Source organism: Lygodium microphyllum, chromosome 21, assembly GCF_053477565.2.
Source record: "Lygodium microphyllum isolate KBCC chromosome 21, Lygodium_microphyllum_v1.1.10, whole genome shotgun sequence".
In the NCBI taxonomy this organism is placed as follows: Eukaryota; Viridiplantae; Streptophyta; class Polypodiopsida; order Schizaeales; family Lygodiaceae; genus Lygodium; species Lygodium microphyllum.
Genome location: NC_141155.1, coordinates 118,438,521 through 118,460,905, shown reverse-complemented (window position 1 = coordinate 118,460,905; position 22,385 = coordinate 118,438,521).

Genomic DNA, 22,385 nt, shown 5'->3' with positions numbered 1-22,385 from the left:
TGGGTTTTGGAGTAGCATGTGTGTATGTTTTATTTTTATTTTGTTTTTGTTTTAAACGAATAAAAGGGAAATACCTGGTAGTGGGTGTATGAAAATGCAAAGAATGCGCTTCTCCGCTATCCAAAAATATCTGGATTTTTTCTCTAGACGGTTAGTTGGTGTGTTGAAGGAAAAAGGTTTGACTGATTATTGTATTGTATTTTTAAGGAATTTAGGGGGGAAATTAAATATTATGATAGCTAAGAAAAAGATACCAAAAATAAATAAAAATGTGAAGGAAAGTGTTAGGAATTTTTCAGAAATTAATTTGAAATTTTTTTAACATTTTAAATGAATTTTTAGCATATGTTTGGGTATTTTGAAAGATGTTGGAATTTTAAAATAGGCAAAAATATTTTTTACTGAAATTTAAAGGTTGAGAAAAAGAGGGCCATGGATTGCAAAAATAAAAGGAAAGGTTTCTAGATTTTCTGTAATTTTTCAGAATATAAAGTGGTTTTTTAATTATTGATTTATATTTTTCAATGTTTTTGTGTGTTTTTTATTTGTTATTTAAATGGAAAAAAGGATTTACGGGTGTGTTAATTAAAAATGTGGGAAAAATACCCAGCAACAGGCTGCGTGGCAGCTACGTGGTCAGCAACCAACGATCAAAATCTCGCACTCGCGTACAAACAACCGCACGATCAACCACAAGCACGTACACACCCGCACGCATGTCGACAGCTCAAGGGTGGTTGCAGGTGGGACTGGGGTTCATGGAGGGGGTGTGGTGAGCTGCTGCGGGTCTGCAGGGTAGGACGGGGGGCTTGGGTAGGGTAGTGTGTGTTAGGGTGCACGTGGGTAATGGGGGGGAATGAGGGTGGAAAAGGAGGAAAGGGAGTGGGTGGTGGGAATGGGGGGTTAGATGGGGGTGGGTTTAGTGGGTTGCAGTGGGGGGAATGGGGGCTAGGTAGGGGAGTGTGTGGTTGGGTGGGTATTCTTGGGTAGGCAAGGGGAGGGTTCGGTGGGGAATGGGGGAAAGGGGGCCTGCAGAGGGTAATAGGAGGGGGGTTAGGTGTGTAATGGGGGTTGGGAGGTGTGTGTATAGGGGTGGGAAGGAAGGGGTGGGAGGTGGGAAAGGGGATTAGTGGGGGGTTAATGGGGGGTGGGGTTAGGAGGGGTGGGAAGGGGGGTTAGTGGGGGGGTTGGTTTGATGGGTGCAGGGCCACGTGGCTAGCAGGCGGCCAGAAGGACGACAGGAGGACAAGGCGGCTGGGACTGTCAGTAGCGGCACGGCGTCGCCACGGCGTAAAGGGCAGGCCCAGTCGGCGTCAGAGGCGGCTGCTAGAGGGCGAGGCGGCGCACGAAGGCAGGAGGCGACATCCACGGCGGCCAAGGCGAGGAAGCGAATGGCAAAGGGCGGTGGCCGTGCAGGGCTAGAGGTAGCACGGGCGTCGTCGGCAGCAGGCGCTGGCGGGGAGTCGGCGACGACCAGGACGGCAGCGAGGAGAAGAGGGAGGGGAAGGAGGGAGGAAGAAGGACGGGGAGGAGGAAGGAGGGAGGAGAAAAAGAAGGGCAGGGGAGGAGGAAGGAGGGAGGAGAAAAAGAAGGGCAGGGGAGGAGGAGGAGGAGGAAGGAATGGCAGAAAGGAAGGGGAACAAGGGGAAGGAGGAGAGGAAGGGAAGAGGAGGAGGGAGGAAGAAGCTACACAGGGAGAGGGAGGCGGGGAGAGAGAAAGAGGAAGGGAGAGAGAAGAAGGCAGTTGAGAGAGGGGGAGCACGAACGCAAAAAAAAAGGAAAGAGAGAGAGAGGGGGCAGTTGGGAGGGGGAAGGGCCGGGTGGGTAGGGTAGTGGGCGGGAGGGGTAGTGGGCGGGTAGGGGTAGGGGTAGGGGTGGGTAGGGGTAGGTTGGGTAGGGTAGTGGGCGGGTAGGGGTAGGGGTAGGGGTACGTACCCCTGTCCCGCGCACATGCGCGGGGCGGGGTAAAAAAATTTGCCGTGACGGGATTGAAATGGCGCTGGGATGACGGGGCGGGTCATGCGGACACGACCGGGGCGCGTGGAGATACGTAAAATCGAAAAAGGGCGCGTTCACGCGCAAAACAGGCGCGCGAATACATGTAAAAATAAAGAAAAATTAATAACTCCCAATCCGGACGTCAAAACGACATAGCGGAAAAACAAAAAGTGTGCAGGACGGCAGGGGGAAAACAAGGAAAATATGGGATGAAGGTTCCCGGGGGGGGAAGGGCGGTCACGAGCAAAAAACACAAAAAACGAACCAAAAAACGAACCAAAAAACGTAATTAAAAATTAATATCGAAAAATCCGTGCATCGGAATGAGGTACAGAAAAAAGGAAAACTGTGCAAAAAGATGTGCCCCACAATCCTATCACATCAAAACATAATTCTGACGGAGATAAGACGCATTCACATGGGAAAAACCCAAAAAACAAACCTGAAAATGGGATCGGAAATTAATATCGGACGAATCGTTCACCGGAATAACATGCAGTAAGAAGGAAAAATGTCCACAGGAAGGAATGGCATAGGATGGTCATGTTAAACCACAGTTCCGGTGGAAGTAGGAGGGGTTCACATGTGAAAAACTCCAAAAATACTCCCGAAAACTCTTTTAAAAATTAATAAGTAAAAATCCAGAAGTCGAAAAAGGGTGGAGAAAAAAGGAAAAAGGTAGGGGAAGGCACAGGGGACACAGTTGTCAAATCAAATTGGAATTCCGATGCAAATAGGGCAGGTTCACATGGAAAAATGTCAAAAATACACACGAAAAAGTCGTGAAAACCCGGAAAATTAATAACGGACAAACCATGTATCGAAATGATGCGGAATAAAAAGAAAAACTATCAGGAAAAAAGCACTAGTCAGGGCTATGATGTCAGATAACGGTTCCGAAGCAAGAAAAGTGCGTTCACATGGAAAATCGTCTAAATTGCGTAAAATGCTTTAAAAATTAATAACTCAAAAACCGTGCACCAGAACAGGGGTAAGTAAAAAGGAAAAATGGACCGTTCATTGGGAGGAACAGGGCTAAAAGGTTGGATGGGGACTTTGGTGAACATAGGGTGCATTCACATGGAAGGACCTCAAAATTAGGGAATGAAGGAAAACTGCAAGGGAACAGCCCCAAGGGTGGGTGAAACATAACCGAAAGGGTGGAAAGGGATCCCATTAGGGTAAAAGCAAGTCATGGCATACATGCATGAGCAGGGTAAGGCATATGCAGAGGGGTAGACAATACAGACGCGCAGGGACGCATCCCCACACTTAAGACCTTAACGGATAGGGTTAACCGAGCAACAGGGACCTAGGACCACACCACAGACCATCCACTAAATTCCCCACACTTAAAACATGACCATCACTAAGAAACAGAAGTTTGTAGGGTTAGAAAAACTTGGCCCGTTGCGTCAAGAATCAAGGTTGAGTATCGATGGCACGTCCAGTGTTGTTGTCGGCGCTGGAGGGACCAAGGCATCTTCACAGCACACGTTCGTCATGGCAGGGACCATGCCGCAGCACCCAGGGAGGTAGCTGATGGAAGGAATCGCAGGAAATTCGTCGATGATGAGGGATATTGCACTCAACTCACAATCACTCAATTGAAATGAAAGAACAGTCACTCGCCCCATGACTAATATCACTCGAGGAAGCATGATTAAAACCCATATCTCATACCCGGTTGAGGAATCGTCAAAGGGGAATTGGTGCAGAAGGAGTATGCCAGGGTGCACAGTTGATGGTACATTAGTGCGTCCAACCTGTCTGGCATAAGTGCAAGGAGGAAGGCAAGGGAGCCTTACAGTGCAGTGTACAGAACAGGGTGATGTATCTTGTGTTGACGGTAAAGACCCATCCCGTGGGTGCACAGGGAAACGGGAACATACCTGACTCCAAGTGTCGTAACGTCCCTCAATCTCACCTCTCGGTAAATGATTGAAGAAACTCCAGTCACACTCAACCCACCCTCTGTCTCACGCTCTGTGGATAGATACAGGAGGGCAACCATACTCACTTCCCCATCCGGTTAGGATGAAAGCTCAAATCACTCGATTGTTTGTTGATGAAGATCGCGTCATCAGTTGTTGAAGAGGCGTACCCAGGGAGGTAGCCATCAAATCGAACGTTGTATTGGACAGGAACATAGCGTCTGCTAGAGGACAGGTAGTCACTTTGCAGAAAGACCCAGGACACAGCGTACCAAGGGAGGCAGCTTCGGAATTGGATCCTAGGGATATCAATTAATAAATCCACTTTCTGGACTGTTGGGTGTTACCACCTTTTCCACAGCCAGCTTCTCGCCCAAGGGTGTTTATCACCTTTTCTTGGAACGAGGCCTGCTATGACAGGGAATTGCTTCCTTTTCTCTCATAACAGATTTGTTTTTTTTTTTTTCCTTCTTCTTTGTTTTTTCTTGTTTTCCCCTATTCTCGAGGGTGTTTCCACCTTTTCTCGAAGAATAGATCGGCATGACAGGGACCTAAGTCCTTTTCTCCCATGACCGATATGTTTTGTTTTTTTTTTTTCTCTCTCTTTTTTTTTCTATATTGAACAAGGGAATGGTAGAAAGACCATTTGTCAGAACCCACCTCGCCACTGTCGCTGGTGGAAAATAGAGGATAAGATATCAAGGCTGGAAGGGGGTTTTGAGGGGACAAAGGGTTGCGTCCACCTCATCAGAAGTGGCTGAAGAATGGCTATCAGAAGTAGCATCATAAGAAGTACAGTGCTACGCCAACGAGGGAAAGGATCAAGTGTCCATAATTGTCAAGATCCCCAAGGAGGGAAGTACTTCTTCAGGCGATATCCATTGATCAGAAAGGGATCATCAGAGGCATCAACGGTCTGCACTTGGACAGAGCCATTAGGGTTGACTGCAAGTACCTTATAGGGGCCCATCCACCGCTGCTGGAGCTTGCCAGAAAACTTGCCAAAGCGTAAATCATAGGCTAGGACCAAATCACCTTCTTTGAACTCCTTATGCTTGATGAAACTATCATGGTAAGCCTTGCGTCGAGCTTGCGTGGCTTCCATGCACTGTAGAGCCATCCTGCGAAATTCGTCCAAACATTCCAAATGCAGGAGACGGCGTTGCAATGAATCATCATCCCCCAAACGCTCTTTGATCGCCACTCTCAAAGAGGGTAGTTCCAATTCAACAGGAAAAACTGCTTCTGTACCATACACCAACTGGAAAGGTGTCTGTCCCGTTGCTGCTTTATGGGAGGTTCTGTACGCCCAGAGGGCCTCTGTAAGTCGATCGTCCCAATCATGACGATGTGCAGCAATTGTTCTTGTCAGAATCGAGCAGAGGATGCGATTGGTGACTTCGACTTGGCCGTTGGCTCTGGGGTAATAAGGAGTGGACTTGCGATGGCGGATCTTATACAACTCTGTCAACTCTTCCATGACTTTGTTAAGGAAATGAGTGCCTCTATCACTTACCAGCTCTAAGGGACTACCAAAACGGGTGATGATATTCTCATACATGAACAGGGCCACGCTGTTACCATCGTCCCGCTTTAGGGCTTTAGCTTCACACCACTTGGTGACATAATCCGTACATACGAGGATGTATCGGTTCTGTTTCCTTCTGGTAGGAGGATCGATCGGACCTACGAAGTCAATGCCCCACTTCTCAAACGGCTTCAAAGGAAGGATAGGTTGCAATGGCATGGCACTTGTCCTCGTGGGTTTCCCCATTCTTTGACAAGCATCACATCTTTTACAGTAATCATAGGAATCTTTGTGAATGGTAGGCCACCTATATCCTGCTAGCAGAGCCTTCCTGGCTGTAGCTTCTCCTGCGAAGTGACCTCCACATGGCTCGTCGTGGCAAGCCTTCAGAACAATCCCAATCTCATCTCCTGCAATACATCTTCTGAGTACTTCATCTTTGCCTTTCTTGTACAGTGCACCGCCTAGCAGGGTGTATGGGGCTGATTCTAGCATGAGCTTCTGCCTTTCCCGACTAGAAATACCAGGAGGATACTGCTGGGTTGCCAGCAGATTGGCAATGTCTGCATACCAGGGAGTTACAGTTTCTACCAAGAATAGGGAAGCATCAGGGAGGTCTGGATCATCCTGCTCCTCGTCTGCAGTTTGTGGGATACGCGACAGATGATCAGCTAGAACATGGGAACGACTAGGCTTAGTAATCACCTCAAAGTCCAACTCCTGGAATAAAAGGAGCCATCTCATCATTCGTCCTTTCACATTTGCTTTGTTCATCAAGAAGGACAGGGCCTCATGATCCACATAAAATTTAAAGTGGGTGGATAGGAGGTAATGGCGAAACTTTTCCAAGGCAAACACCATTGCCAAGCACTCCAGCTCTGTCACTGTATAGTTTCGTTCCCTATCAGTGACTTTTCGGCTTGCATAATAGATCGGTTGATCCAACTTTGAGGAGCCCTTTTGGCAGAGGACAACACCTAAGCCTTCCATTTATGCATCAGTGTGTACGTGGAACTCTTTCGTCCAATCAGGAGGTTGCAGAATGGGTGCCTCTATCAGACACTGTTTCAGAGTGTGGAAGGCTTTGTCACATTCTTTCGTCCAAGTAAACTCTGCATCTTTTCTCAGAAGCTTGTGCAAGGAAGTTGCCTTTGTTGCAAAATGAGCTATGAACCTTCTGTAGTAACCCACATGGCCTAGGAATCCCCTCAACTGTTTGAGGTTGGTGGGTGCTGTCAGAGCTGCGATCTTTTCGATCTTTGCAGGGTTTGTTGATATCCCTTGTGCTGAGACAATGTGGCCCAACAGAACTCCAGAAGAGACCTCAAAGATGCATTTGTCGGGGTTGAGGGAAATCCCATACTCCCGGCATCGGTCAAAGCATTGTTCCAAATGTCCCCAATGTTCACTGATCAAACTATAGACACAGAAGTCATCCAAATATACCTCAATAAAGTCGTGTAGATGATTTTGAAATGCAGCCATCATGACTCGTTGGAAAGTAGCAGGGGCATTGCAGAGCCCAAATGGCATCACTCGGTAAGCGTAGGTCCCCCATTCTGTGGTGAAGGTTGTTTTTTATTGGTCTTCTTCTGCGATCTGCACTTGGTTGTATCCGCTGAATCCATCCAAAAGAGAATAAAGTTCATGTCCTGCCACTGTGTCCAACAGTTGGTCTGTGAAAGGGATTGGAAAGTGATCCTTCTTTGTCTTGGAATTAAGTTTTTGGAAATCCACACATATTCGCAATTTGCCATTCTTCTTGGGTACAACCACGATGGGTGAAACCCATTCACTATTTGCCACTGGATAAATGAACTCGGCGTCTAGAAGCTTCAGCAGCTCCGCTTTCACCAATGTGGAATAATTCGGGTTCATTCGCCTCTGTCGTTGCCGTACTGGCTTGGCATCAGGCTCCAAGTCAATATGATGTTGACATATTGTGGGATCAATCCCCTTTAGGTCTTTGTAAGACCATGCAAACACGTCCAAATTCTCTTTCAACAAGTTGTACAAAGTTGACAACTCCTCTTCTGGGAGACTGCTACCCACCTTCAAGTGGCGTTCAGTGCCTTCTGCATCCACAAAGGTTAACTTCCTTTCACCTTCTACTTCACGGATAAAGGTCCCGCGGACTGCTTCTGGGTAGAGATCCAACTCCTTCAAGGGAGTGGTATCCTCTTCGGATGTCCCACTAGAACCAACTTCTTCTTTTGGTGGAGACTTAGGTTGCTCCTTAAGATGTTGAAATGGAATAAGCGCCGTTTCGGGTTTGGTTTCAAAATTAATTACCTCTTGGCTTGAAGACTCATCTTCTGATGATGACACATCCAAGAACGTCACATAACAGGGACCCTCTGATGCTTGTTGGGTTTGTGGGATTGGTGATTGTTGGCACGGTGCATCATCATCATCTTTCTTTGGCAAAGATGGGTTAGGACGGCAGGAGCCACTCTCAAAAGACGGCTTGCTCTTCTTAATCCATTTCTTATAAAGGTTTTGCATATGAGAAGATCCATTTACCAGACCAAATGGTACCATCGCCATTCTGTCCCGTAGCATGAGCTCGTCTGCTTCTGATGCTTCTGGAACTTCTTCCTCAAATGTATCCTCTTCAGGTGGGATAGACTCTTCTGTTTCCCTTTCATAACCTTCTTCGTCCATTTCATATCCAACCTCTTCTGTCTCTGTCTCTGCTTCTGCTTCTGCTTCTGTTTCTGCTTCTGTCTCTGTTTCTGCTTCTGTCTCTGTAGGAGCTCTGTAACAGAAGAACAGATTCTCTGTTTCCTCTCCATCCTCTGTCTCTGCTGTGGCCATGTAACAGGGAGAGCAATACATCCATGCTTCTATCTCACTGTCAGAAGTGATTTCAGAAGTCATTCCTGGTTCAGGCAGGAAGTATTCACCCATTGATAATGGCTTTGCCTCTTTTGGAAGTTGGCCTACAGTATCCACTGTTAAGGAATGTGCCACTGTTTTCTTGGGAAGGATCTGTTTGACAACATCTTCGTCTGCTGATGTTCCATCTGTAACCTCATTAGGGGAGTCAGAAGATAATTCCAAGGAGGTGGATCCATGTCCTTTTTGAGAACCATACAGTTTCAGCACCACTCTGTTGGGTCCTCTACCCAAGGTCAAGGTTCCTTTGAACCAATCCGTCCTTGCTCTGGCTTCAAAAAGCCATGGTCTGCCCAGTAACAGAGGATAGGATGTACCATAAGAGTTTGGCTTCACCACCAGATAGGTTAGCCAATAATCTTTTCCAGCCACTGTAGTCTTCACATATGGGAGAATGCCCAAAGGCTTGATTCTACTCTGATCCGCCAGTCTGATGAGCCATTGGGTGGGCTGCACACCTTGTAGGCCTAGATCCTTCATTGTCACATACGTCATAATGTTCACTAATGAACCACCATCAATCAGTGCATTTGAAATAAAGCAACCTTCTATCCATACACCAGTCTCTGGAGTGCCCGTATCTAGGAAAGCATTAGCTACATCCACTTCTTTTACAGGCTCTGGAGCCTTGTTGGGCTTTGTTGCTGTTGAGGGAGCAATCCTTAAGCCACGTCGTCTTGTCAGTATACTTTTGAACATTTTCCGGCAACTGGGGGACAACATCAATAATTGTCGGAATGTGAGGTTTGGTTTAAAGGTATCTAGATCTCTAACCAGATCGTATTCCTTAATAGGATCCACTGGCTTCTCTAATCGGTTAGGGAATGGGGCAACACCCATTTTCATTTTCCCTCTTTCTTCCATTAGAGGAATTACAGGAACTTCTTCTACCACTTGTGGCACTTCCTCCTCTTTTGTATCCTGGACCTCTGGTCCTGCCTCTGTAACTGTCTCTGTAACTCTATGTGGCACTGTAGGGCTCTGTACGGCACTGTTAAGCTCTGTTCTGTTCTGTTCTTCTGGTGGAAGCTTAAACTTCACTGTTCTGGCAGGAAGGTTATTTTCTTTCTGGATAGGTGGTTCCTTCTGCTTTGCATGCGTGATGGCAGCAACTTCCAATTCTACCAAATTGGAGGTAGGCTCTTGGGCCTTGACCGGACTATCAGTAGCACTGTTTTTCACTGGGGCTAGGCTTGGACAGTCTTTTGCAGTGTGGCCTTCTCCTTTGCATCGACTGCATAAGGGCTTGTAATCCACTGACCTTCGAGGATTTGGACAATTTGGTGAGATGTGTCCCTTTTCTCCGCATCTGTAACACTCCACTTCTGATCTCTGACCACCGCCAGATTGTCTTCCTCTGTAACTTTGAGAGGAAAATCTTCTGGGTCCGAAATTAGGACCAAACTCTCTAGGCTTGGGTCCAATATCTTGTGTTGTCATTTTGGATTCCAACAAGTTAAATCTTGCGTCTTCTTCCTTTCTTCTCCTATCATGCATCTCCTTCAGAGAGCAAATGTCCTCTGTATGATTCTTCCGCAAACAGTAGGAACAGAAGGCTCCTGGGATGGTTGGTTTCCGTGTACATTCAGTGGCTAAATGGCCTGCTTGATGACACTTACCACACCAAGTATTTGACCGCATCACATCTCTTCCTGCTCCTGCAACGTTGGATATGCTAGTGGTATTCACTTTCAACGTCTGTAGTTGCTCTGTAATCACATCCATCAACTCCTTCTTAATGTTTGCAACTGAGTTGGATAAATAATCCTTCAAGCTTTCTCCTCCGGACGTACTGGCAGGAGGGTTTTAAGGAGTCTCTGTAATCACTGCATAAACGGGTTGGGCTGGTACAGAGGGGTCTCTGTTCTGGTTCTGATTCAGTGCTCTTGTTTGAACTGTTGGCTGTTGACTCCAGTTGGTAGGGTTCCACTGTTGCTGCTGATTTGGCATTGAGGAAATTGGTTGAGACCATGGTTGTTGTGATTGAGCCATCATTTGAGGCATGGATTGTGGCCACTGTGGATTTGGTGCACTGTACTGTGATACTGAGGGCATCTGTTGGTAGGGATAGGGAACAGTCCCTGGAACTGCATTTGGTGGGTACATCATTCCTGGCATCAGAGGAGGTAGGACTCCTCTTCCTGAATTCATCGCCAATCGAGCTTCCACTTCATCGTACAGTCTTGCACCTTCTGTTGCAGCTTGCAGTGTGGCTGGTCTTTGCAGCTCCACAAACTTACGGACTTCTGGTTGTAATCCTCTGAGAAACACTCCCTTCTGAATGCCATCATCTAGATTATGGTTAGTCCATCTCTTTAGGATGGATTCCATTCGTGAGATATAGGCTTCCACTCTTTCTCCAGAGGACTGACTTAGGTTCATAAATTCATCTCTCATCCGCTCTTCAAAACCTTCACGCCTGAATTTAGTAAGGAAGGCCAACTTCACGTCGTCCCATGTGCCAAAAGTTCCTGCTGCTTGTCTCTCATACCACTGAAACGCCGCGCCCTTGAAAGTGGCGGGGAATATTGCTAACCAATGCTCAGGGGTTCTGGCATTGTTAGCCACACATGCTACCATAAACTCTGCTACATGAAGATCGGGGTCTTCATTGTACTCTCCCTTAAAAACTGGCAATGGGACTACATTCGTTGGTCTGTCATCAATATTTCCAGGACGGATCTGGCTTGGAAGTGGACCTCCAGCAGGAGGAGGAAGGGCTTGATGTGCCATTGAGACTTCTGTAAAGAGTTCCGCAAGGGCGTCAAAGGCAGCTTCTGCTGCGAGCTCGCTCTCGGCTCTGATTCTTGCTTTCTCTCTTCTCACGTACCTCTGGACTCGTTCCAACGCTTGCCTTTTTATTGCGTCATTCATCAGGGGGTTGACTCCACTATGTTGTTAGTGCTCCACAGAGGGTTAACAGAAGGCTTCAGTCTCTGGAGGACTCTCTTGCCAACATTTCTTCTACTTCTTTCCTCTCAACGTCCCTAAATTCTGCTTTCATGCCACTGCACAGAGGAAGGTATTCGGTTCTGAAGGTGTCAAAATGCATACGTCTGAGCATTGTGGTGGTGCCATCATTATAGTAATGCCAGCTTCTGATGGTTTCAATAGTGTATGTTGTGAACAACACTCTGTCTACCAACTTCCAGTGGGTTGCTAATTGAACAAACAGAAGATTATCAGTACACCAAGCATCCCATGTATCTTGCTGTTGAGCATCCACGAACAAATTCCAACTCTTTTCCTTCTTGTCTTTGTGAACCTCTACAGACCAAGACTCCTGAAGCTTCTTCACAATCTCCCACTTGATGTTGTCTGGAAACTTCTCAATGAATGCCAAATCTTCCATGGATGTTCATTCTCTCTGTTTCTGCTCTTCAGTTTGTTCCCAAACAGTTTGCCACCAAGATGCAAGTTTCTGCTACTTCAATAGGAAGAGGAAACTATCCACCACATAGAGCATGCATCATGATGGTGATGTGTTTCCGCCATTGTGGGATGAACTTCTTGTGGAAAGTGGCTTTGATTATGAGAAATTCCAACTCTTCAGTGGAAGAAGGAACTTTACAAACATCCATTGAATTCTTCTCTTCTTGGCAATGCCATTTCCTTCATTTTCAGCCGCTTTTGGTGCTTGTTGATGGCAAGTTTCCCCGGCTGCGCACCAAAAACATGGAGCCCCGAGAGGAACACCAAGGAAAAGGGAATTCTCTTGCAAGAAAATCTATCTTGTAACATCAACAAGCTTGTTTATCATGTTTCATATTATCACAATGAAGAAAAGAACACCAGGCACAACAAATCTTCATGCAGCATCATGTAGATCTCCCACGGTTTTGATAGAATCAACCATATTCTTCAACATCTTCACAAAATCCATCAATAGAACAAAGAAAACAAAGGAATACACCATCTTAGAATGGAAATACATCACATAGTATTCATCTTCAATATCTTCATAGTCTTCTCTCTCAGTCTCTCATATACAATCACTTTGTTTGAGTAGAATTGGCTATCTCTGACTCTCTATATCTCACTCTATCAATAATACATCATATCCTTACTACAATCTCTCAAAAATTACCCTCAATAATCACTCTTAGGTCGTGGATACCCCTCCCAAGAGGTATGTCTGATATGAAGAGTCACCAGAGCCACTACAGTGTCTCTTCATAGCTCACTGCTGTCACTTCACTCTAGTCTTCTCTTGAGTCTTCAGCAGCTACTTCTTCCACTTCCTTCAGCTCCTTTGCACTTGTATTCACCTCTTTCCAAGGCTAGAAAACTTTCCCAAAATCACACATACATTCCACAGAACACTTACAAAAGCATACAGAACAGTCTACAGAACAGTACCAGAACAGAGACAGAACAGAAACAAAACAGAAGCAGAAGCTCTACAGAAGACCTACAGAAGGTTACAGAAGGTCATCAAAACTTCATAACTCATTCTCAAATCATTCCAAACTCTCACAAACCATTCAATAAACTTTCACAAGATCTCATTCTTCATCAATCAATACTCCTTCCCTCCTTACAGAAGACAATCAGAACAAAACAGACCAAAATAGAACAAAACAGAAGGTATACAGAACCAATCAGAACCTATCAGAACATCACAGAACCACCAACAAACATCATGATCTTCCAAAACACAATCAATATCATCCAAAACACTCTCAATCCACTTCCAAATCAACCAATCATCCCATAAAATCAACCATTCAGCTCTCAAAAACAACAAAAATCATCCAAAAAACAAGTCATTTCAACACTCAACATACCCTCACCAGCATGTGCTCGATATACGGTAAGGGATAATTGTCCCTCTTCGTAGCGGCATTAACTTTCTTGTAATTCACGCACACTTGAATTTTACCATTCTTTTTCATAACGATCACTATAGGTGATACCCAATCCGTGTGCTCAATCTCATATATAAATCCAGCCTTCATGAGCTTATCGATTTCCTCCTTCACTGCATAGGCGTGTTTGGGATTCATAGGGTAAGGTCGTTGCTTTGTTGGCACCGCATCTGGAACCATTGGGATATTATGGGTCACAACCCTAGGATTGACTCCTTTAAGTTCCTCCAAGGACCAGGCAAACACGTCGACATACTCTCGTAGGAGAGTAACAAGTTTAGCCTCCTCATCCTTGGTCAAGTCGTCAGCAATGAACACAGGTCGAGGCTTCTCACCTTCCCTTGCCAAGTTGACTTCCTTGACCTTGGCAGGTCCCTCAATTGGCTCACTGGTTTGCCCTTGTCTCTTTGCTCCTAGCAAAATCACCACTCTATCACCTTTCTTAAACTTTGTGAAGTGTTTGGGGAGATCCTGCGGCTCCTTTTGCCTCTCTGCTTCTGAGTCTTTAGTTCACTTCTTGGCCTCCTCCTTTAGCCGTCTGCGCCTTAGGTGGACTGGTAAGTCCCCTTTGGTGCGTCTGATCTTAGAGGGTTGGGGTATTTCGGGATCACTCTCCATACTGACTTCTGACTCTGAGTTAAACTCACATACCTCACTTGAGAAAGGAGTTTCACCAGGGGGTCGTAATTCAGCAGGTGTATCCATCTTAAGCACTGGAACTACCAATGGTTGCACCACTCCTACCTGCTCGTAATCCATGGCTCCTATGTGCTCCAACCAGGATCTATCGCACTCCATCCACATGACTCCTCTTTCATTCCAACCTGTCCTTTCCCTTTGAGGCCTAGAGTCTGCCTTGATCTATTTGATCGTTCTCCCTTCAGTGTCATATTCTATCGTGTCTAACTCTTCTTCGCTCTCATCTCCAATAGAGCGGCAGTCCTTGTACTCCTCATCATTAGAGTCTTGCCCCTTTGACTGCTCGTCATCCCCCAAGCTTTCCTCTCTAATCTCCTTTTCGTCAATGACTAAAGCCCAATTGTATAATAGGTTCATATCGTGAATTTTGGTCCATTTCCACTCAGGCTTAGCCAAAAGATCACTTAGGGGTTTTAGATTGGCAGCCATGTTGCCCTTCAGTTTATCGATTAGGTACTCTATGATTTCCTGAAGCTCGAGCTTGTTGGTGGGGATATGGAACAAGACCGGTTTCCCTGGGTTACATGAGCTTCCTGCCATCATGCAGAGTGGCACGATGGGCTCCCTTGTTGGCATGCTTGGGGATTTAGCAGCTTGCCCATATAGCTCTTCCTCATCTGAGAACGGTAGGTCAATGGTTGCCAAGACGTGCATCCAATCTCTCTCGTCCTCAGGGCAAGGGATGTACTTGGTTAATGACCCATAGGGTTTACTTGCCTGTGCATCACCTTTTAGCATGGTTGAGATAGCATCAAGGTTCGGCTAGGGTAGTCTTCCAGGTATCCATCTCAACCCTTACCGCTTCTGTTCTATTCCCCAAGAATATGACATTGTTACCCCAATCTTTAATAACTCGAGTGTTCCTCTTCCAGGGTCGACCTAGCAGTATGTCGTAGTCCACTCCCTTCATGACAATGAAGTTCATGGAAAATTGCACCCCTGCGACCTTCACTGCCAACTCTTTAGGACCTCGAATGGTCTGACCTTCATTCCGTTGGCCAATGTGACATTGAACCTAGCCGTTTCCATGGGTGGATTTCCCCAAGCCTGTAGAACTGCGTGGCTCAAGACACTGACACTAGCGCCTGTGTCTACGATTCCTTTTCGTGTTACATCCCCCAAGGCTAAGATAGGTAAGACTGCATGCATCTCAGCGCCTTCCCACAAAGCATTGACGTGCAGTGACCTTGGAACTGAGTTTAGCGTTAGGCTTGGAATCTGCGTGACTGCATCCTGCTCTTGCAAGTCAGTGGCAGTGTGCTCCTCTTTTCCCTCCACCCAGTGTTTTAATTATTGCCATAAGGAAGGGCGTTGTCGAAGCAAATCTCCTAGGCTCAAGGTTAGTGGCATGGTTACTAAAGTGGTGAGAAGATTGCTGGATGGTTGCCTTCCTCCTTGATCAGCACTTTTTGGCCATATGTCTTGGTTAGCTTGTTGACATGCTTCTTGCTAGTCTTGCCTCTGTGGCATCTCATGTGGTGTGGGTGCGTTCTCCGATTGAGATCGTGACGGTGAAATGGGTGTACTCACACTAGAGAGATCTTCAATTTGGTTTTCCAGTATGGGCTCTACGTCCTTAAGGTGTTCCTGGGCGTCCTTGACCCACTCATTGACTTTGGCTATAGCCTCGAGTTGCCATTTGGGGTGGGGGTATTCCCTTACCTTGGCACTCCCTAGTTCTGTTGTCTTAGGAGCTGAGATCTCTGCCTCTGCATCAGTGGCCCTCTTCCCTATCACTAGCGTTGTAGCTTCCTCAATCTTAAGGGTAATCTTTGTGTCTGTTCTCTTTCTCCTTCTCCTCCGACTTTTCTTTCCCAACGAGGCTGCATCCAAGTTACTTGGCCCAGGCAATGAGATGCCTACCTGTTTTGTCTGTGCTCGCGTCATGACATGTAGTGGGATGGGCGTATCCTCACTGTCAAAGGTCTCCACACCGAACAGCCCCAAGGACACTGAGGGCATGTTGGTAGAACTAATTGATGGCTTCCGTCTAGGACAATCAAGAAATAGGTGTGTGATTCCACACTCGGTGCATCGAAGGTCAGCTTTGTCCTTGTTTGCCTGTTTTCTTTCTGGGCAGCATGATGAAATATGGCCTAGATGACCGCAAATCTAGCATGAGATTAGATCTTGGCTTGGTTCTCCAAAGCCTCTACCTCTTCCTCTACCTAGTGCCATCACCAGTACTAGTCAGTAGTCCATTAGGGCTGGATTGCCTTCCTCATCATAGGATATGTATGGGTTCACGTAGGTCTCCTCTTCACTAGGTTCTTCCACATAGTGAACGGGAGCGTCACTCGATGGATGGGTTACATAGGGCCCTGATGGTCTGGGTATGCCTATTGAGTTCATCTCTAGCCTAGGAATGGGCGGTCTTGCGTCATTTGGTGCTAGAAGCATCAACTGGGCTCCCCTGCCAAAGAGGTTAGGTGGCCTGTTCCCTAAGTATGGAGGGTTGTATAGCTGTGCATATGGAAATGTCCTTGGCAGTCTATAATGTAATGCGTCATGACTGAACCTACCGCAGTTCGAGCACAGCCTAGATCTAGGATCTTGGCACTCGACTGGGAGGTGGTTACTGCCCCATTGTATACACTGCACATGCGACCGCACAGGTTTCCTCATTTGGTCTTGCAATCGTGCAAGCTCCATTCTCACCTCAGCCAGCTCCTGGCCTTGGTCAACACTCTTTTCGTTATCCTGTATGCTAGAGCTCTCTCTCTCTCCTAAAACTGTTGACCGCTCTGGAGCTCTCTGACTTGTACTGTCCCGACTGGTGTTCCTCATGCTTCACTCCCTAAGCTGATCGTCCACCCTTATTGCCTCTTCAAAGACTCTAGCTAACCCGTCTCAGTGTAGAGTGGAGTTACTAACCAAAGCCTTGTAGAGCTCCTCGCTTTGAATTCCATTTATAAATGCGGTAGACACAGCCTTCTCGTTAGGTCGCTCATTTATAGGGATCCTCTTGAAGATGCTACGCACATGAGTGACATAGTCCCTTACATCTTCCTTTTCCTGTTGACTGACATTCATCAACCGAACGATGAGATTGTTAGAGTACCTTGCTTTAGAGAATCTATTGATAAAGAGGTCCTTAAGACGGGCAAATTTCGTGCGCTTAGCTGCATCTAGACTAGTGTACCAAATTCTCCCCTTATTACCTAAGCACAGATCGAAAGCTTGAGAGCATTGTGCAAGGTCCGTGAGATCGTTTGCTTCGCAAACTTGTCACCATTGTGGGAAAAAGGGCCATATTAGGCCACAATGCCATGAACTGCGCAATGAAAGGTGCAAAAATAAGGAGAAAGACAAAGTGCAGGATAAGTCTTCTGATCTGCAGAATAGTGCCTGCAAAGTCCAGTGTTAAAATTGAAGAGATCAATGTTATGCAGCCTGAGGATGTTGATGATGATTATATCCTTGCAGCTTCTTATAGTGCTTCGCAGATGATAGAGATACACTCTATGTATGCATAGTGTTGGCTCTTGGACTCAGGTGCGTCCTTTCATGTGACACCTTGCCGAGAGTGGTTTCATTCATACCGTACTGTTTCGGGTTCTATGCACTTGGGTGATGACAGCTCTTTTGATATTGTGGGCATTGGTGATGTTAGGCTGTAGTTTCCTTCTAGCAGCAGCTTTGTTATGCAGGATGTACGTCATGTACCTGCTTTGACACACAGTCTCCTGTCAGCATGACAACTTGATGACGATGCAGGTTATCATGTATCTTTTGGAAACTCTGCATTAAAGATCACTTGTGGCAGACTTGTGATTACGAGAGGTGCCAAGGCTAGCAGCCTCTATCCCTTGATTGTATCTACTTCTTCCCTTGATCATGTTTTGTCTGTGGGTTCTATCCCACATGTATCTCTTTGGCATGCCCATTTGGGCCATATGTCTTTGAAGGGAATGAAAATGCTTTCTAGTTTGCAGTACTTACTGCCCCTTGATTATGCATGTTTTGATTCATGTGAGCATTGTCTTTATGGCATGTACACTAGGTCTATACATAAGAAGTCTAGTAGGCCATGCATGAGTGAGCCCTTGGCATTGGTACATTCGGATGTCTGTGGGCCCATGCCTTGTCAGTCTATTGGTGGTGCAAAGTATTTTGTTACTTTCATAGATGATTTTTCATAGAAAGTTTGGGCTTATCCCATTAAGCTAAAATCCGATATCCTGGCTGTGTTTCAAAGATGGCTTGCATTGGTTGAGAACCAGTCTGGGTATAGGCTAAAATGCCTAAGAACAAATAATGGGGCTGAGTATGTCTCACGTGCTTTTGAGCAATTATGTGATGAGAGGGGTATTAAGAATCAGTTGACCGCCCCCTACACCCCCCCCCCCAGAATGGTTTGGCTGAGCAGATGAATAGAACCATACAGGAGCGTATACGCAGTATGCTTAGCCATGCAGGCCTACCACAGAGCTTTTGGGTTGAGGCAGACAATACAACTGTGCATGTCATAAACAGATCATCTTCTAGTGGTTTGGATTTCCAGGTTGGAGAGAAGGTATGGACTGGAAAACCTCCCTCTTATGCGCATCTCCATGTCTTTGGATGTGAGGCATTTTTCCATATGCCCAGGGACAAGAGAAGTAAGCTGGATCCTAAGAGTGTCAAATGCATTTTCCTTGGTTATGGGGATGCAAGCGAGATGGGTTTCATCTCTGGGATCCGCAGGCGCAGAAAGTCATCCGCAGTCATGATGTAGTCTTCCATGAAGACAAGATGCATAGGCAGCTTGAGAGAGTTGTTGAGATCCGCATGGTCATATTTCAGGAGAAGCGGAGAGCTCCCGCACAACCAATTGGATAGCCTACAGTTGCAGCAGATACTCATGGTCAGGGTGTTGGACAGGTAGCTAGGCAGGCAGCAGAGCTTGCCGTGAGACGGTCTACTAGAGACAGACATCTACGTGATAGATTTCAGCCCTCGATAAATTATGTCGTGGTTACAGATGCACGAGAGCCTTTCGCTTATGATGAGGCTATGCGCAGGGGTGACAGTCACTCCTGGGAGAGGGCTATGCAGTCTAAGATAGACTCCTTGCATAAGAATGACACTTGCTCCACAAAGCTATATGGGTCATTGCTAGGTTCATACTTGTCTAGCTGCTTTGCTACAATAGGGATTCTAGATTGCCCCTTGCGTGACCCCTAATCCCGAGAGTAATGCAGTGGCTAAGGTTGTTGCACTCTGCTCAGCGGACGTGTTGTCCATGAGCTGCTTGGCTACGAGTTCACTCAACGATAAGTCAGCCTCTGCTGCTTGTTCTCTCTCAGCATTTGGACCTGCTTTGGCTGCACCAACCAAGGCTAGCACACGCCCCGGGCCTCATACATGTCTACATCTTGTTGGAGTTTCCTAGCTTTCTGATCGTGGTTATAGGCAATTATGCTCTCTAGCACCTTTCTAATCGCCTTTCTTTCCTCTTCTAGGCTTGCTACCACTTCCTCTACTGGTCTGCCTTGAACTACCGTCCTAGTCAACAAGTCATACTCATCGACTAACTCCTACACTAAGACTGGGAATTCTCCCAAGTCCAGTCGGTCCTCTCCTTGTCCGCCTCGTGATCCTGACATTGCTCCCACTTCCAGCTCCACAAGGTCGTCGATCAATTTGAGTAGCTTCGGTAGCGTCTAATCCTTTATGTTGTCGCCTTTTCTGGATCTTCATGTCCTCTTAAGGTCCTACTGATGGGGCTCTCAGGCACCCAACTATGTTTTGGGATCTTCTCCTAATAGTGGGTTCCTTGATGTTATTATATCTCCTGATGAGTTCCTTGTTATTGAAAGCAGTTGTCAATCTTATTCACAAGTTGTGCTTTGTGCTTTCTAGTGCTCAATGCAAAAACAGGCTTTTTCTTTTCTTGTAGTGCACCTTTGGTGATAAATCTCAAAAGTGAGGTGCGGATGCAGGAAATGCTCAATGCAAACTCCACTCTTCCCCTCACGTTCGTAGCCTGATATGGCTCTAAGCACAGGTTCTGGCTAATCTAAGGTCTTATTGAAAGTCCATGCTGCGTTCTCTATTCTGCTTCAGGGTTGGTTAGTTAGTTACTGAAAGTCAAGTCAAGTTCTAAATTTGGTCTGCTCAGTGTCTAGCTGTTTGGGGTGAATCCTCGGTTATCATATCTGGTCTCTGGCTTCTAAGGGCTAAATTGGCTTTCCACAGGGGGTCAAAGATGTGAACAGGGTGGCCAGGACTGTCAGGCAGGTTCAAAAACCCTCTATTTTAAGTTTTAGTGAAGTGGTCCGATTCTCAGAATCCGACCATCCAATTCTGGGAATCGGATGGGCTGGTCCGATTCTGGGAATCGGACAGGCTGGTCCGATTTTGAGACTCGGATAGGGTGGTCTGATTGTGAAAATCGAACAGTCTGATTTTTACTTTAGTCTGATTTCCCTAGTCAGACAAGGGGGTCTGACTCCTGCAATAGGACGAGTAGTGCGATTGTGGCATTAGGACCAATGGTCTGATTCTCACACTAGGAAAAGTGGTCCAATCCTTGCACTTGGTCCAATTTTGAGAATAGGACACGTGATCCGATTTTGGCACTGGGTTCAACTGTTGGAATCGGATCGGATGGGGTGGTCTGATTCTCGCAGTCGGACGGCCCGATTCTCGCAGTTGAACGGTCCGACTCCAGAAATCAGGTGGTTCGATTTTGGGAATCGGACCTAGACAACTTAGTCCGATTGCGCAGACGACAGTCTGCGGGTTATGCACGATGACTCAAGCTCAGCGTCTACTCCATGGAATCATCCAGTGCCTTCCAGATAGGTGCAAAACACTACAAGGAAATGCCAGGCATACCTGGAATCACTGTGGTGCTCGAATCAAACGGCACTCCAAATTTGTGTCCCTATTCCCCTGTTTCCAGCAGCAGCAAAACCCTTTCTCTTTTCCTTCTTTTTCCTATCCTAATCTTAACCTGATGCAACAAAAATAAAAAACAAAGATGGAGATGGATGGTCCTACTCTAATATTCAACAACAAATCAAAATACTTACTTACTCCAAGGATTAAAACCTTCTAAATCTCCTAGCTATCTTGAGCACCGGTTTGGGCTGCAAACCCTACTTCTATGCTCGATTCGATACACGGCACTCGAGGCTCGATTCCATCGGTCCCGGCAACGAAACTAAAATGAAGGGGAGCTACTGAGCTCTACCTCGAGACCTACAGACCGCTTATTGATCAAGCATTTCAAGTTGAGTGGCTATGGCTACCTCTCACATAGCCGACGCGTAATGCTTACGTTATGGGTATAGTGAGCTTACCTTGATGCTCGTTTGAGTTCCCTCCTCTCTCTCACACTCCAGTAGCTCCATGATCCTTGATGCAAGCTCAAGCAACCTCAAGCCCTCTCCGTCAAGCTCCATCCTCCATAGCCTCGCGAGAAAAGAGAAGAGAAGAGAAGAAGAGAAGATGAAGAGAGAACATATGGAGCTTCTTCTCCACAATCCCTCACTCTCACACACTCACTCCCTCACTCCCTCAATCCCTCACTCAAGCACAAGCAAGAAGGCAAGAAACAAGAGAAGAAGAAGAAGAAGCTTTGGCCACGCACAAGAATGATCTTCTCATTCACTTTTGAACTTAATATACATGCCCTACTTTTTGGGCGGTCATCCCCACTTTTTACATGGCCGGCCATTAGCCTAGGCCCTCTTTTCCTATTTTCCACCGTTTTAACTTATCCCATTCCCAACTAGTGCATACAATTTGCATAGGAGTGAACCTGACACTCTTTTACAAGGATTCGGGAGCGCTTTCACAATTAATGGTGCGCTTTTACTCTTTTCTTTTTTTGAGGTGACATTGAGGCCTTCTGGAGAGGTCGTCATTCAAAATTTTCAGGGTCTGACTTCCATCCAGGGTGCCTTTTCCTTCCTTTGTCCTGTGCCCTTTCGATTATCTCCTTTTTCCATTTTCCCGCTCCTCTGTGCTGCGGTAAACACCAACCAGTTATGCCACGAATGTCTTGCCCTGCATGAGACATTTCACTATCAGTGACTTGTCTCTTTTCAGCTGCATGTAAAGCATGTGTCCATATTTTAGCCTTTGGACCAACCATCACTTGGCCATGCATTCTATCCAACTATAGACCAAAAGCAGAAGCATGTACCGCCGCATAAGCATTTCGGACAGCCAAGTCTTCAAACAACTCTGCATATCTCCCTTTTCAAAATTCAAAGCAAGAGGCAATCCCATTTCTTGTGCATAGATCTTGCCATCTTTCCAAAAGATGAGCTGTCATGCCAAGGCCTCCTGATAGGCAACACAATCCTTTCTCTCATGCTACAAACTGTCACACCACATACATCTTTTTTCAAGTTTAGGGGCTGTTGCTCGTTCCCTTTCCTCTTGTCCTTTTTCATCCAATTTTGCAACCTCTAATTGAAGATCTCGCATCCCTTTAACCAATTCATCCAAGACATCTTCCCTAAC